The following is a 16,259-nucleotide window of genomic DNA, read 5'->3' as shown; positions in this document are numbered from 1 at the left end:
ACCTATTAACCGGAGGCCCAGTGCCAGTTTCTGTTTTTTGCCTATTTCAATGTTGTGCAGAAAAGGAATACCAAATGGAACGAAACCTTCGCGAGGATCTTTCTTGGAACAAGCGCAATCCAGAAGACTTGGAGTTGAAGTCTGGAACACCGCGAGGCGGTCACGAGGCAGGAGGGCGCGCCAAGGGGGGTAGGCGCACCCCCACCCTCGTGGGCCCCATGGAGCTCTACCGACCTATTTCTTCCGCCTATATATACTCTTATACCCTAAAAACACCAGGGGAGCCACGAAACCAATTTTCCACCGCCGCAACCTTCTGTACCCGTGAGATCCCATCTTGGGGCCTTTTCCGGCACTCCGACGGAGGGGGAATCGATCACGGAGGGCTTCTACATCAACACCATAGCCTCTCCAATGATGTGTGAGTAGTTTACCACAGACCTTTGGGTCCATAGTTATTAGCTAGATGGCTTCTTCTCTCTCTTTGATTCTCAATACAAAGTTCTCCTCGATATTCTTGGAGATCTATTCGATGTAATATCTTTTTGCGGTGTGTTTGCCGAGATCCGATGAATTGTGGATTTATGATCAAGTTTATCTATGAATAATATTTGGTTCTTCTTTGAATTCTTATATGCATGATTTGATATCTTTGCAAATCTCTTCGAATTATCGGTTTAGTTTGGCCTACTAGATTGATCTTTCTTGCAATGGGAAAAGTGCTTAGCTTTGGGTTCAATCTTGCGGTGTCCTTTCCCAGTGACAGCAGGGGCAGCAAGGCATGTATTGTATTGTTGCCATCGAGGATAAAAAGATGGGGTTTATACCATATTGCTTGAGTTTATCCCTCTACATCATGTCATCTTGCTTAATGTGTTACTCTATTCTTATGAACTTAATACTCTAGATGCATGCTGGATATCGGTCGATGTGTGGAGTAATAGTAGTAGATGCACAATCGTTTTGGTCTACTTGACACAGACGTGATGCCTATGTTCATGATCATTGCCTAGATATTCTCATAACTATGCGCTTTTCTATCAATTGCTCGGCAGTAATTTGTTCACCCACCGTAATGCATGCTATCTTGAGAGAAGCCACTAGTGAAACTTATGCCCTCCGGGTCTCTTTCCTATTATATTACATCTCTTTTATTTACATCGCATCTCGTTTACTATTTTGCAATCTTTACTTTCCAATCTATACAACAAAAATACCAAAAATATCTACGTTACTATCTTTATTAGATCTCACTTTTGCGAGTGACCGTGAAGGGATTGACAACCCCTTTATCGCGTTGGTTGCAAGGTTCTTGATTGTTTGTGCAGTTACTAGGCGATTTGCGTGTAGTCTCCTACTGGATTGATACCTTGGTTCTCAAAAGCTGAGGGAAATACTTACGCTACTTTGCTGCATCACCCTTTTCTCTTCAAGGAAAAAATCAACGCATGCTCAAGAGGTAGCATAGCTCGGGAGTCCAGGACAGGCCTAACTTCCTCCTAAAGTGCAGATGAGGGACAAGGGAATTTGATTGGCAAAAACTATGGTCTCTTCCCCTCCCAAATAAAGTGTGTCACTTCTTATGGCGTTTATGTACGAACAACCTACTAGTATAGGCGGAGTTACAATTTAGAGGTGGAGGTAGATACTCGATGTCCTGTATACTTTAGATTAGAGGAAGTGGGAGGACATTGCTTTTTTATGTGCAATAAATTTATGGAGGTGTGGAGGAGATCAAACCTCGACTTCAAGCATCGTAGAGCAAATCCTTAATCTACTAGAGGAGGATAAAATAAAAACTTGCATGCTCCTTTGGCGTTGGTGGCATGTACGCAATAAGGCAAACTCAGGTGAAGCCACTATCTCGCCTGATGATGTTTGTTCTTCTTAATGAAAATCAAAAAGACTACTAAGAAGCAAAAACACCAGCTGAACCATAATTGGTCTCGGTCGGCAAATGGCTTTCTCAAGATTAATACTGATGCAGCTTTCCACACGACACCAACTCCAGCGGTCAGGGATTCGTCATGAGAGATGAGCAAGGCCGAGCGATGGCTATAGGGGCAGGCAATCTGGTACACATCTCAGATGCTCTGCATACTGAAGCTTTGGCTTTGTTGTATGCCATAAAAATGGTTGTTAATATAGGATGCGACAAGGTGTTGTTTGAAACTGATTCCACGCAGCTGAGGAGGGCAATGAATTTTAAAGATTATGATCTCGTGAACATAGAAGCTATTGTTAGGAGTATCAAGTTCCAATTGTATGTGGAGTTTTCTGTTGTTAGTGTTGTGTTTTGCCCTCGGGCCTATAACAGAGTGGCACATGTTTTAACTTCTTATGAGTTAAGAGCATCTACAGTTGGACTTGGCAAATTCGACCCCTCAAACGCCCGCGGTCGTGACCGGACGCGTTTGCGGAGAGTGACATGTCACGCCTCAAATTTGATGTTATGCATCCGAGTCTCTCGTATTTCATCCTCTAGATCCATACAAATCATGCAAAATAAACCTATGTACTACGCAACGCTAGCCACGACGCTTCGTCGTCGGAGCTATCCACGACGTCGGTGCCGGGCGCTGGGTATATTGGCGCGTAGGAGGGCTCCTCTTCATCCATATACGCGAGCATCTCGTCGACTTCCGCAGCGTGCTCCGCCTCTGCCTCTTGCCAACGATGGTGTTTGGCCTCCGCTCTGACCGGAGAGAATCGAAGATCGCCTGCTGATCCGGATGCAGATCCGCGCCCCCAGCGTCCCCCACTCTCCTTCGGCTCCTCCTCCTCCTCCTCCTCCTCCTCCACTGGGCGTCTGTGTTCGTATAGGTACTACTTCCATCGTGGTTTATTGGCCCCCTTCGTTTTTTGTAGTACCAAATTTGACCTTAGATTTAACTAAGAATATATTAATGCATGTCATCGAAAATAATATTGTTGGACGGCTATTCCCGGCTATGTTCATCTGCTATATGCAATAATTATGCATATTCTTGCTCGCCGTTTACGCGGCCGCGGCGCGCTTTGCTCGCCGTGGCGCAAAGGCTCGCTCGGGTCGCGTCCCTCCGCACGCGATCTGCTACATTTTTGTACACACAGAATTGCACACGAATTGACTATAGTAACCGTCTGTGTTATATTTTCTCATCGCAAACAGTTCATCCGAGTGGGTTGTTTGCCGCGTATCACATACATCTTGTTTACACGAATCATTTGTGTTCTTTTGGCTCATCGCAAACAGTTCATCTATGTAACTGTATGCCGCATATCACACATATCTTGTTAAACTGAATCGTTTCTGTTGTGTTCCCTAATCGAAAATATTTCAAGTGAACCGTATGCCGTATATCACACACACCCTGATCTGGCTGAGCGTTTGTTGCATTCGCTAATAGCAAACAGTTCATCCGAGCAAACTGTATGTAGTGTATGGCACACACCTTGAAATAGCTGCCTGTTTCTGTTGTTCTGTCTCATCGCAAATAGTTCTTATGGATAACCGTATGCCACTCATCGCACACGTAATTATAATATGAACTGTGTTTGATTTATCCGCCATCACAAACGTTTTGCATCTTTTTGACAGGTTTTTTACATCACCGTTTGCGATTAATGCGTCGCACATAGTTTCGTCGAAAGGTCTCTGATTATAGTGTCGCGTTAGCAGCATCCTGCGGTAGTGATATATCCATATGGATAGCATTTTGGGCCAGGGGTAATAGCTAGTTGGGCAAACACCTTGGCCACCAGACAGAATTGCGGAAAATACAAAGAGTAGATGAGTGGGTGGAGTGCATGTGGGTTTAGTCCCACCTCACCCATGGACAATGCTCTACACCAACATACAAGGAAAGCTCACTTGACCACTTGGATGAGGTGGTAGGCAAGGGACATACTATGCTACATGCACACCACGCATGTATATAGCGCATGCGCTCACGAATATAGCCACGACTTAGGACTTTGGAACATTTGATGGACTCATTTTTCAATACCTGACCATTCGGACATGTATATTTGCTGCCCAAGAACGTTGATCACCCTACCTTTATTTGGAACAGAGAGAGGGATCCCGAAGGATCCCAAAACTTTATTCATATAACCATATTACAAACAGTGATTACAGTTGGACATAAATGGGAAATTACAAACAAGTCCCTTGACTCTGTAGGAAGGACCCCAATCTGGGATACTGAATCGCAATGGGGTGTTCCTTGACACAACAGTTAATTAAAAGATCTTACTAATTACATGGCATGCATTTCAATCACGCACCTTGGTCATGTGAGTTCTACGGCAAAGCGATTTCCTCGTCGATCTTCCTCGGTAAGCCAGATGTAGACAACAATGCTTGATCAGTAAGACCGACGCCATGTTTAGGAAAGAAACTGCAAACAACAGCTGTACCGATGGCGAAGCATCTCTCCACATAGCCATCCCGACAATCCATCACCTTTGACTCCCTGACTTGATCAGTATAATCACCTGAGGTCATACGTGCTCATGATTAATTACTTCATCTCCTTCACAGGGCAACCAATTAATTAGATATTCTTACCAATTAGGACCCCTGCCTAACAATAGTGGCATGTGTTCCAATGATGCACCTTGGTCGTGGGAGTTTTTCGGTGACGGTCTCTCCTCGTCGATCTTACTCGGTGAGGCAGCCGTCGCCAACATTGCTTGGTCAGTAAGACCAACACCATTTTTAGGAAAGCAACCGCAGATAACGCCGGTAGTACCGATGCGTATCCATCTCTCCACATAGCCATCCTGACAATCCATCACCTTTGACTCCCTGACTTGATTAGGATAATCACCTGAGGTCATACGTGTTCATGATTAATTACTTCATCTCCTTCACACAGCAGCCAATTAATTAGATATTATTACTAATTAGGACCCCTGCCTACAAAAATAGTGGCATGTGTTCCAATGATGCACCTTGGTCGTGGGAGTTTGCCGGCGTTCTGGGAACGGGGTCCCCAGACTTGCCTGCCTGCGGCCTGCGGCGTGGCTCAAGGGGTGGCTCAGTACGGCCCATCTTCATCAACCCAAGCTCAAGACCCTCGCGAGGGGCCAAGCCTCGCGGGGCGGATGACACAAGGCTTCCTCAGGGACGGTCTCACCAGGTAGGCTCGCGAGGAGGCGGAGAGATCAAGGCAGGGGTACCTCGCGAGGTGCCCGTGACACAAGCCACGACGATCAAAGCCAGGCGGGCGCCGGCCTGCGCAGTGTCCTTGTTTCCTCTTTGGTGCAAAGGGGGCAAGCGCAGGCGCGGAGTACCGAGGCATCAAGCAAAGGTTATCATATTGGTGCAACGAGACCGAGACCAGCAGAGCGGCAGGACGGAGGTCACCGTGGAGCCCAAGACGGCGTCATCGCCAGTACCTTTGGCAGTCGAAGACCACCTTTAGTCAGGATAACTTGTACTGGATGTTCCCCTTCAAAATGGCCGTTGTTGGCGCCCTTCCCGCTCAATATTTGGGAAGAGGTCCAGGGCCCCTATAAATAGGACTAGCCACCACAATAGGTAGGGGGACGAAGAGGCCAGGTAGAAGAAGAGCTCGAGCATCTCATCGGAGACAGAGATAGATCCACCCTAGCTCAAGCACACCACAGCAGCTCAAGAACACCTCTCGCGAGGCTGTTCTTCTCTGTACTGTTCATCATCAGCCCCTGAGGCAATCCACCACACCACACACTGGATTAGGGTATTACACCACAACGGTGGCCCGAACCAGTATAAACCTTGCGTCCCTTGTGTTGTTCATCGTGTAGCTTAGATTCTTAGCGAGGCGTTCGGACGTGGATCGGTAGGGGAAAGATCTCCGTGTGCACCCCAGAGTTCGAACCTTAAGGGTTTTGCCGGAACCCGATATCCGACATTTGGCGCGCCAGGTAGGGGTGCCCCGGAATCTTTCTTCCGCCGCCCTGCGTTCGATCGCTCGTCGCGTCCATGGCTGACGCTCGCCGAGCTCGTGCCGAGCGTCGGGCTGCTCTCGCCACCCGCGTCGCCCAGACGGCCCCCGTCGGTGCGCCTCCCCGTCGTTCTTTGTTGCCTGCCGCCAACGCCGCCACCGGCCCGGCGGGGAACGAGCAGCAGGCATCGTTGCTGCATCCCTCGGTGCGGCGGGAAGGCCGCACTGCCACTCCATCGCTGACTCCACTCGGCTCGTCGTCTCACGCCCGTTGCGCTCCCGCGGACGCACACGCCGCGTTGCTCCTGGCACGTGAGCTCCTGCACTACCGCCCCGTCGACAACCTCTACGAGGAGTGGATCGCTCGCATCACCGAGCTCGTCAGCGCCGCAGGGGGATCTCCTGCGTTGTCCCTCTCGCTGCCTCGCCCTCCGTCCCGCGCGGATGATGCAGCTCAGGGGGCGCCTCCGCCACCTCCTCCCCAAGAAGGTGCCTTGGCTCCAAGGCGCGCGGCTTCTGGACGAGACCCACCGCGTCCGGCGCCGGCGCGACAAGAAAGGAGCTGCCAAGAAATCCCTCGTCCCCAAGAAGGTGCTCGCGTGCTCCCTGCTCCAGTGCGTCAAGACCGCATCCCTGCGCCGGCACGTCAAGACCCCGCGCTGCCCCCGGCAGCGGCGCGCGGGAACCACCAAGAGCAAGCCCAGCCTCAGCAAGGGGCTCCGGTGACCAAGGCGGGTTGCCGCGCCTTCACCACCGAGCTGCGTAGCGTCGCGTGGCCCGGCAAGTTCAAGCCAGACCTGCCTCCTCGCTACGACGGCACTGCTGACTCCGCGGAGTTCCTGCAGCTCTACGAGCTGGGCATCGAAGCGCCCAATGGAGACGAAAAGGTCATGGCGAATTGGTTTCCCATGGCGCTCAAAGATGGTGCCCGCACCTGGCTCCTCAACCTGCCTCCTGGCACGATCTCCTCTTGGGACGAGATGCGCACCCGCTTCATCGCCAACTTCCAGGGCACTCGCGACCGTCCTCCGGCCGTGGGTGACATGCATCGCATCAAGCAGCAACCAGGAGAGACCCTGCAAAGTACATCCAGCGCTTCAACAGCGCTCGCCTCAAGATTCCCAAGGTGACTGAGGAGGCCATCATCTCAGCGTTCTCTGATGGCTTCCGCGACGTCAAGATGAAGGAGGAGCTGGCAATCCACGAAGAACTGTGCACATCTCTGGAGTTGTTCAATCTGGCGACCAAGTGCGCAAGGGCTGAGGAGGGACGCCTCTCCCTTCTCGAGCTCCCAGCTGCTGACCCCGAAGAGAAGAAAGCCAAGGCCAAGGATGTGAAGCGCAAAGGAGCAGCCGTGCTCGCAGCAGAGCCGGACACGAAGCGTGGCAGGGACCGGCCGGAGTCGTCCAAGGGCAGCCGGTACTACGTGTACCACGACCTCCACACCCACAACACCAGCGAATGCCAAGAGCTCAGGGCCGTGCGAGAAGGGCGTATCGGCCGACGCCCCGAGTGCAACGATCAGGGCTACGGCCGAGGAGGAGGAAGAGGTGGAGGACGATGGGACGACCGAGGCCCTCGCCAAGGATGGCGTGACCAACCTCGCGAGGACCGCTGGCAGGACCAGCCTCGCGAGGAGGCTTGGAGGGATCAGCCTCGCAAGGATCGCCCGCAGGGCAACGCAGGCCTTCCTCCTCTGCCGCCACCGCCAAGAAGGAATGACGACCACCACCAGGACGAGGGGGCTGGGGGCTTCCAGGAGCCGCGTGCTATTGCATGCATCCTGGGCGGTGCCCAGGCCCCAGCCTCTCAGCGCATCTTCAAGCAGTTTGCTCGCGAGGTGAACGCAACCCTCCCCAGGCTCGAGGCCACGCGCCCTCTCAGGTGGTCCGCGTGCACCATCACGTTCAGCTCAGCGGATTAGCTCAGAAAAAAGTGTGCGGCTACAGCTGGTGCCCTTCCAATGCTTTGTTCTCCAGTCATCAGCAACGTGCAAGTTACCAGGACCCTCATCGATGGCGGCGCAGGACTCAACGTCCTGTCCGTCGAGACATTCAACGACCTCCAAGTGCCTCATGACCAGCTTCAGCCAATCAAGCCCTTCTCAGGAGTAACTGACGGCTCCACCACTCCGATAGGGCAGATTCGCCTCCCTGCACCTTCGGACAGTGCAAGAACTACCGAACCGAGCTCATCGACTTCGACGTTGCCCACATTCGCCTGCCATACAATGCCATCCTTGGGTATCCAGCCCTGGCCAAGTTCATGGCAGTGACCCACCATGGTTACAATGTCCTCAAGATGCCGGGAAGCGGCGGAGTCATCACGGTCCCATGCGAAGAGAAAGATGCAGTGTGTTCTCTCCAACGTGCCTTCCAGGCTGCTTCGGTCGAGGACCGGGACAGCAGGGGCATGAACCTTCCCGAGGCAACCCTCAAGAAGAAGAAGACATCACCAAGCTCAAGGCCTCAGGAGCTTGGCACCTCCGGAGGCGCCACGTCAGGATCTGCGCCCGTTCGAGGGGTGCCTCCCTCCACCGCATAGGAAGGCGCGCCCGGCGCCCTCCTCAGGCAAGGCCTGGGGGCTCTCTCCTGGAGGGCCTCTGACTTTGCCAAGATCACGAGGGAGGCGCTCGGGCACCATTTGGAGGCGTGCTTCATGGCACGTTTCCCTCAGGAAGGCAGGAGGCAAGGAGGGCCCAACCCTCAGGAATTCATCACCAAGGTCACTCAGGAGCTGCAGGAATCGAGAGTCATGCGCGGCGATCGCCGCCTACCTGGCGTGGCTCCCCATCCAGGCGAAGATGGCGGGCTGCGCGTCTGCATCGACGTCCCAGGGCTCAACCGAGCCGCGTCTCAGGAGTCTTTCTGGCCTTCGCACGTGGGACGTTGCGAGGGTCCGCCTCACAGCTACGTTCGCGTGCCTCTCGGCTTGCCGAACGCGGCTGCAGCTCACCAGCGCCTGATGCGGAGCATTCTGGAAGCTCAGGAGGTCAGGCATCACGCGGTCCTGGCGGAGATGGAGATGGTCCTTGAGGAACCGTCGGGACCCCCAGAGCCTCCCGAGGCTCAGGGCTCCGATGGTTCGTGAGGGTCAGCTTCTTCACTGTGCATCATCAGCTACTCCAACACCCGCTCTGCAATGGTATCAGGTGACATCTTTCGAGTTTCATTTCAGCTGGGAGCGCCCTCAGGGCTGCATTATTCCCAGGTCACGTGGGTCTGTCCCTGCGGCATGTATCCGTTTTGCTTATGTTTTTAGTTCACTTTGCTGGGGGTGCCCCTCGGGCTGCATCATCCCCAAGCCGCTCGGGCCTGACCCAGTGGCATGTATCTTTCCTGCATCTATCTAAGTCGGTTTGCTTTTCATGTTTAACCTGCTTACGATTATCATCACTCGCCTATCGCGACCCCTTCTTCTTCCTCATGCAAACCGCTTGCACGTTAAAAGGGGGGCGCCTGAGCATCGCGACTCAGGGGCTCTTACTGGCTCTCCAGCCCTCACCCCCTGGCCTTGTCCACGGCATCGCGACCTGGCATACCAGCGGCGGCTGAGCTCGCTCGAGGGCCAGGGCCTAAGGACGTAGAGCATTTGCATCTAACCACCTTGCAGGAACATTCAGCCGCCAAAGGCTCAAGATCAGGCGCAACCCGCCTTGAGGTAGGGCCTCGTGAGTCCCGCGCTGGCTCACGGGTGCCCAGATACACCTCGTCTAGCCCTACCGTGCCGGCCACGTGTCAGGGCGGGGCTGTACACGCCCCGGGGGCTCCTCCTGGAGGGGGGCCCCCTCCCACGTACCAGTGGAAGCACCATGCTCCGCGCTGGCTGACGACACCGCCGAGGAGCGGCTATGCCCGTACACATATGGAAGCGCTATGCTCCGCGCTGGTGATAAACAACTGAGGGCAGCCCACGGCTGTATCAACCTCAGGGAGCCCAGAGCTCAATGTCTGGCCTCATCGCAACGCCTCCCCTCGGGAGCGCCGCGCGAGGGGGCTGGACACGGGGGCTGCGCCTGGGCCACGCCCGAGCACACGCCACCCAGCCAGGTCCCTCGGACCTGGTCGTCGCGCGCCCCTCCCCGAGCGGAGCCAAGGTATGAAGAACGTTTGAGCGTCAAGGGGGACTCCTGAGCATCGCGACTCAGGAGCCTAACTGGTCACATAGCCCCTCACCCCTTAGTTCTGAAAGGCTAACGGCGGCTGAGGTATGCGCGGGCCGGGCCCTGCCGACGTAGAACGACAGATCTACTCCTACATCCCCTCCCTGTTTGTCGTTTGAGCATCAAGGGGGACTCCTGAGCATCGCGACTCAGGAGCCTAACTTGCCACGTAGCCCCTCACTCCTTGGTCCCGTTCTGGTTTCCGGTCGGGGCTAACGGCGGCTGAGGTATGCACGGGGCCGGGCCCTGCCGACGTAGAACACAAGGCACATAGGAAGGAAACCGCAAAATCTCGCAAATTCAAAAGCAAATATTACAAACCATAAGTTGTCCTCACGATACCAAACCCAAGTTTAAACGCCTCCACGAGGCACTGTGCATGTTGCAGGAATTGAAACAGGAAAGAAGCCGCGAAGAGATCACCCCTGAACAGCGCCGTCGCTCGTGATGGAGTTGCGCTTGTCAGCTCCGCCTCCCGAGGCCGCGGAACTGGTGGTTTCTGCCTTGGGCGCGGTGGCGAAGGCGCGGAACTTCGCCAGCAAGGCTTCCGCTCCCTTCACGGCTTCAGCAGCAGCGGCGGAGTGCGCGGCGTCCACAGGCTCCAGCAGATCGTCAATGTTGGTGTCGGGGTTGCGAAGGTAGACGTGGCTGAGGATCCGCGTCAGCGCCGCGGAGGAAAGGACGCGAGCTTCAACCTCAGCCATGGGCCCGATGCCGTCCACGACCTCCTCAAGCGCCTCAACCAGGAAGGGGAGCAGCTTGCCGGGGCCGTCAGTGACCCCGGCTAGCGGCTTCTCCAGACCATCTTTGTAGAGCGACTGTAGCGCCTTGCGGGATCTCACCTCGTAACCTTCGAAGGCCACGCGATCCTCAGCCAAGACCTTCGCCTTGGTGTCCAGCTCAGTCCTCTCTGCTTTCAGCTTCTGCTCCAGAGTCCTCAGTCGGCTACGATCGGCGGCCAGTTCGGCGTCGCGGTCCCCGATGGCGACCTCCCGAGCCTTCATCTCTTCCTCCTTCGCCTGATGGTCGCGAACCTCATTGGCGAGCTCATCACGCAAGCCTTGCAGCTCGTCCTCCAGCGCCTTGCAGCGGCCTCGGACAGTTGAAGCATCCTTCAACGCCGCGTCGCGAGTGGCTATAACCTGGGAGGTGACTTGCTTTTCCCCCTCGGAAGCTGTCATAGCCTGGCTCAGCGCCGCTCGGATGGAGGCGTCAGAACGAACCCAGCCAGAGACCAGCTCCAGGCGCCCGGCCACCAGGCGAGGGTTGGCGCCCTGGAGATCTTCTCGCAGCCGATTCAGCTCATCAGCAGCACGGTCCAAGGCGGCGGAGGAAGGAGTGAAGGAAATATGCCCTAGAGGCAATAATAAAGTTATTATTTATTTCCTTATTTCATGATAAATGTTTATTATTCATGCTAGAATTGTATTAACCGAAAACATAATACTTGTGTGAATACATAGACAAACAGAGTGTCACTAGTATGCCTCTACTTGACTAGCTCGTTGATCAAAGATGGTTATGTTTCCTAGCCATAGACATGAGTTGTCATTTGATTAACGGGATCACATTATTAGGAGAATGATGTGATTGACTTGACCCATTCTGTTAGCTTAGCACTTGATCGTTTAGTATGTTGCTATTGCTTTCTTCATGACTTATACATGTTCCTATGACTATGAGATTATGCAACTCCCGTTTACCGAAGGAACACTTTGTGTGCTACCAAACGTCACAACGTAACTGGGTGATTATAAAGGTGCTCTACAGGTGTCTCCGAAGGTACTTGTTGAGTTGGCGTATTTCGAGATTAGGATTTGTCACTTCGATTGTCGGAGAGGTATCTCTGGGCCCTCTCGGTAATGCACATCACTTAAGCCTTGCAAGCATTGCAACTAAAGAGTTTGTTGCAAGATGATGTATTACGGAACGAGTAAAGAGACTTGCCGGTAACGAGATTGAACTAGGTATTGAGATACCGACGATCGAATCTCGGGCAAGTAACATACCGATGACAAAGGGTCTGACTGATAAAGATCTTCATAAAATATGTGGGAGCCAATATGAGCATCCAGGATCCGCTATTGGTTATTGACCGGAGACGTGTCTCGGTCATGTCTATATAGTTCTCGAACCCGTAGGGTCCGCACGCTTAACGTTATGATGACAGTTATATTATGAGTTTATATGTTTTGATGTACCTAAGGTTGTTCGGAGTCCCGGATATGATCACGGACATGACGAGGAGTCTCGAAATGGTCGAGACATAAAGATTGATATATTGGACGACTATATTCGGACACCGGAAGTGTTCCGGTTGATTTCGGAGAAAACCGGAGTGCCGGAGGGTTACCGGAACCCCCCCGGGGGAAGTAATGGGCCTTATGGGCCTTAGTGGAGAGAGAGAGGGGCAGCCAGGAGGGGCCGCGCGCCCCCTTCCCCTTTGGTCCGAATTGGACTAGGAGAGGGGGGCGGCGCCCCCCTTTCCTTCTCCCTCTCCCCCTTCCTTTCCCCCTCCTAGTAGGAGTAGGAAAGAGGGGAGTCCTACTCCTACTGGGAGGAGGACTCCTCCTCCTGGCGCGCCAACAAGGGCCGGCCGGCCTCCCCCTTGCTCCTTTATATACGGGGGCAGGGGGGCACCCCATAGACATAACAATTGATCTATTGATCTCTTAGCCGCGTGCGGTGCCCCCCTCCACCATATTACACCTCGATAATATCATAGCGGTGCTTAGGCGAAGCCCTGCGTCGGTAGGACATCATCATCGTCACCACGCCGTCGTGCTGACGAAACTCTCCCTCAACACTCGGCTGGATCGGAGTTCGATGGACGTCATCGAGCTGAACGTGTGCTGAACTCGGAGGTGCCGTACGTTCGGTACTTGAACGGTCGGATCGTGAAGACGTATGACTACATCAACCGCGTTGTGTTAACGCTTCCGCTTTCGGTCTACGAGGGTACGTGGACAACACTCTCCCCTCTCGTTGCTATGCATCACCATGATCTTGCGTGTGCATAGGAATTTTTTTGAAATTACCACGTTCCCCAACAGTGGCATCCGAGCCTGGTTTTATGCGTTGATGTTATGCACGAGTAGAACACAAGTGAGTTGTGGGTGATATAAGTCATACTGCTTACCAGCATGTCATACTTTGGTTCAGCGGTATTGTGAGATGAAGCGGCCCGGACCGACATTACGCGTACGCTTACGCGAGACTGGTTTCACCGTTGCGAGCACTCGTTGCTTAAAGGTGACCGGCGGGTGTCTGTCTCTCTCACTTTAGTTGAACTGAGTGTGGCTACGCCCGGTCCTTGCAAAGGTTAAAACAGCACCAACTTGACAAACTATCGTTGTGGTTTTGATGCGTAGGTAAGAACGGTTCTTGCTAAGCCCGTAGCAGCCACGTAAAACTTGCAACAACAAAGTAGAGGACGTCTAACTTGTTTTTGCAGGGCATGTTGTGATGTGATATGGTCAAGACATGATACTGAATTTTATTGTATGAGATGATCATGTTTTGTAACCGAGTTATCGGCAACTGGAAGGAGCCATATGGTTGTCGCTTTATTGTATGCAATGCAATCGCCATGTAATTGTTTTACTTTATCACTAAGCGGTAGCGATAGTCATAGAAGCAATAATTGGCGAGACGACAACGATGCTACGATGGAGATCAAGGTGTCACGCTGATGACGATGGTGATCATGACGGTGCTTCGGAGATGGAGATCACAAGCACAAGATGATGATGGCCATATCATATCACTTATATTGATTGCATGTGATGTTTATCTTTTATGCATCTTATCTTGCTTTGATTGACGGTAGCATTATAAGATGATCCTTCACTAAATCATCAAAGTATAAGTGTTCTCCCTGAGTATGCACCGTTGCGAAAGTTCTTCGTGCTGAGACACCACGTGATGATCGGGTGTGATAGGCTCTACGTTCAAATACAACGGGTGCAAAACAGTTGCACACGCGGAATACTCAGGTTAAACGAGCCTAGCATATAACAGATATGGCCTCGGAACACGGAGACCGAAAGGTCGAGCATGAATCATATAGTAGATATGATCAACATAGTGATGTTCACCGTTGAAACTACTCCATCTCACGTGATGATCGGACATGGTTTAGTTGATATGGATCACGTGATCACTTAGAGGATTAGAGGGATGTCTATCTAAGTGGGAGTTCTTAAGTAATATGATTAATTGAACTTGAATTTATCATGAACTTAGTACCTGATAGTATTTTGCTTGTCTATGTTAATTGTAGATAGATGGCCCGTGCTGTTGTTCCGTTGAATTTTAATGCGTTCCTTGAGAAAGCAAAGTTCAAAGATGATGGTAGCAATTACACGGACTGGGTCCGTAACTTGAGGATTATCCTCATTGCTGCACAGAAGAATTACGTCCTGGAAGCACCGCTGGGTGCCAGGCCTGCTGCAGGAGCAACACCAGATGTTATGAACGTCTGGCAGAGCAAAGCTGATGACTACTCGATAGTTCAGTGTGCCATGCTTTACGGCTTAGAACCGGGTCTTCAACGACGTTTTGAACGTCATGGAGCATATGAGATGTTCCAGGAGTTGAAGTTAATATTTCAAGCAAATGCCTGGATTGATAGATATGAAATCTCCAATAAGTTCTACAGCTGCAAGATGGAAGAGAATAGTTCTGTCAGTGAGCATATACTCAAAATGTCTAGGTATAACAATCACTTGATTCAACTGGGAGTTAATCTTCCGGATGATAGCGTCATTGACAGAATTCTTCAATGACTGCCACCAAGCTACAAGAGCTTCGTGATGAACTATAATATGCAAGGGATGAATAAGACAATTCCCGAGCTCTTCGCAATGCTAAAGGCAGCGGAGGTAGAAATCAAAAAGGAGCATCAAGTGTTGATGGTCAATAAGACCACTAGTTTCAAGAAAAAGGGTAAAGGGAAGAAGAAGGGGAACTTCAAGAAGAACATCAAACAAGTTGCTGCTCAGGAGAAGAAACCCAAGTCTGGACCTAAGCCTCAGACTGAGTGCTTCTACTGCAAGCAGACTGGTCACTAGAAGCGGAACTGCCCCAAGTATTTGGCGAATAAGAAGGATGGCAAGGTGAACAAAGGTATATGTGATATACATGTTATTGATGTGTACCTTACAAATGCTCGCAGTAGCACCTGGGTATTTGATACTGGTTCTGTTGCTAATATTTGCAACTCGAATCAGGGGCTACGGATTAAGCGAAGATTGGCTAAGGATGAGGTGACGATGCGCGTGGGAAATGGTTCCAAAGTCGATGTGATCGCGGTCGGCACGCTACCTCTACATCTACCTTCGGGATTAGTTTTAGACCTAAATAATTGTTATTTGGTGCCAGCGTTAAGCATGAACATTATATCTGGATCTTGTTTGATGCGAGACAGTTATTCATTTAAATCAGAGAATAATGGTTGTTCTATTTATATGAATAATATCTTTTATGGTCATGCACCCTTGAAGAGTGGTCTATTTTTGTTGAATCTCGATAGTAGTGATACACATATTCATAATATTGAGGCCAAAAGATGCAGAGTTGATAATGATAGTGCAACTTATTTGTGGCACTGCCGTTTAGGTCATATCGGTGTAAAGCGCATGAAGGAACTCCATACTGATGGACTTTTGGAACCACTTGATTATGAATCACTTGGTACTTGCGAACCGTGCCTCATGGGCAAGATGACTAAAACACCGTTCTCTGAATTATGGAGAGAGCAACAGATTTGTTGGAAATCATACATACAGATGTATGTGGTCCGATGAATATTGAGGCTCGTGGCGGATATCGTTATTTTCTCACCTTTACAGATGATTTAAGTAGATAATGAAACATAAGTCTGAAACATTTGAAAGGTTCAAAGAATTTCAGAGTGAAGTTGAAAATCATCGTAACAAGAAAATAAAGTTTCTACGATCAGATCGTGGAGGAGAATATTTGAGTTACGAGTTTGGTCTACATTTGAAACAATGCGGAATAGTTTCGCAACTCACGCCACCCGGAACACCACAATGTAATGGTGTGTCCGAACGTCGTAATCGTACTTTACTAGATATGGTGCGATCTATGATGTCTCTTACTGATTTACCGCTATCGTTTTGGGGTTATGCTTTAGAGACGGCTGCATTCACGTTAAATAG

This window comes from Triticum aestivum, chromosome 6D (genome assembly GCF_018294505.1).
Source record: "Triticum aestivum cultivar Chinese Spring chromosome 6D, IWGSC CS RefSeq v2.1, whole genome shotgun sequence".
NCBI lineage: Eukaryota > Viridiplantae > Streptophyta > Magnoliopsida > Poales > Poaceae > Triticum > Triticum aestivum.
The sequence above is the reverse complement of the archived record's forward strand: the minus strand, read 5'-3'. Positions refer to the sequence as shown.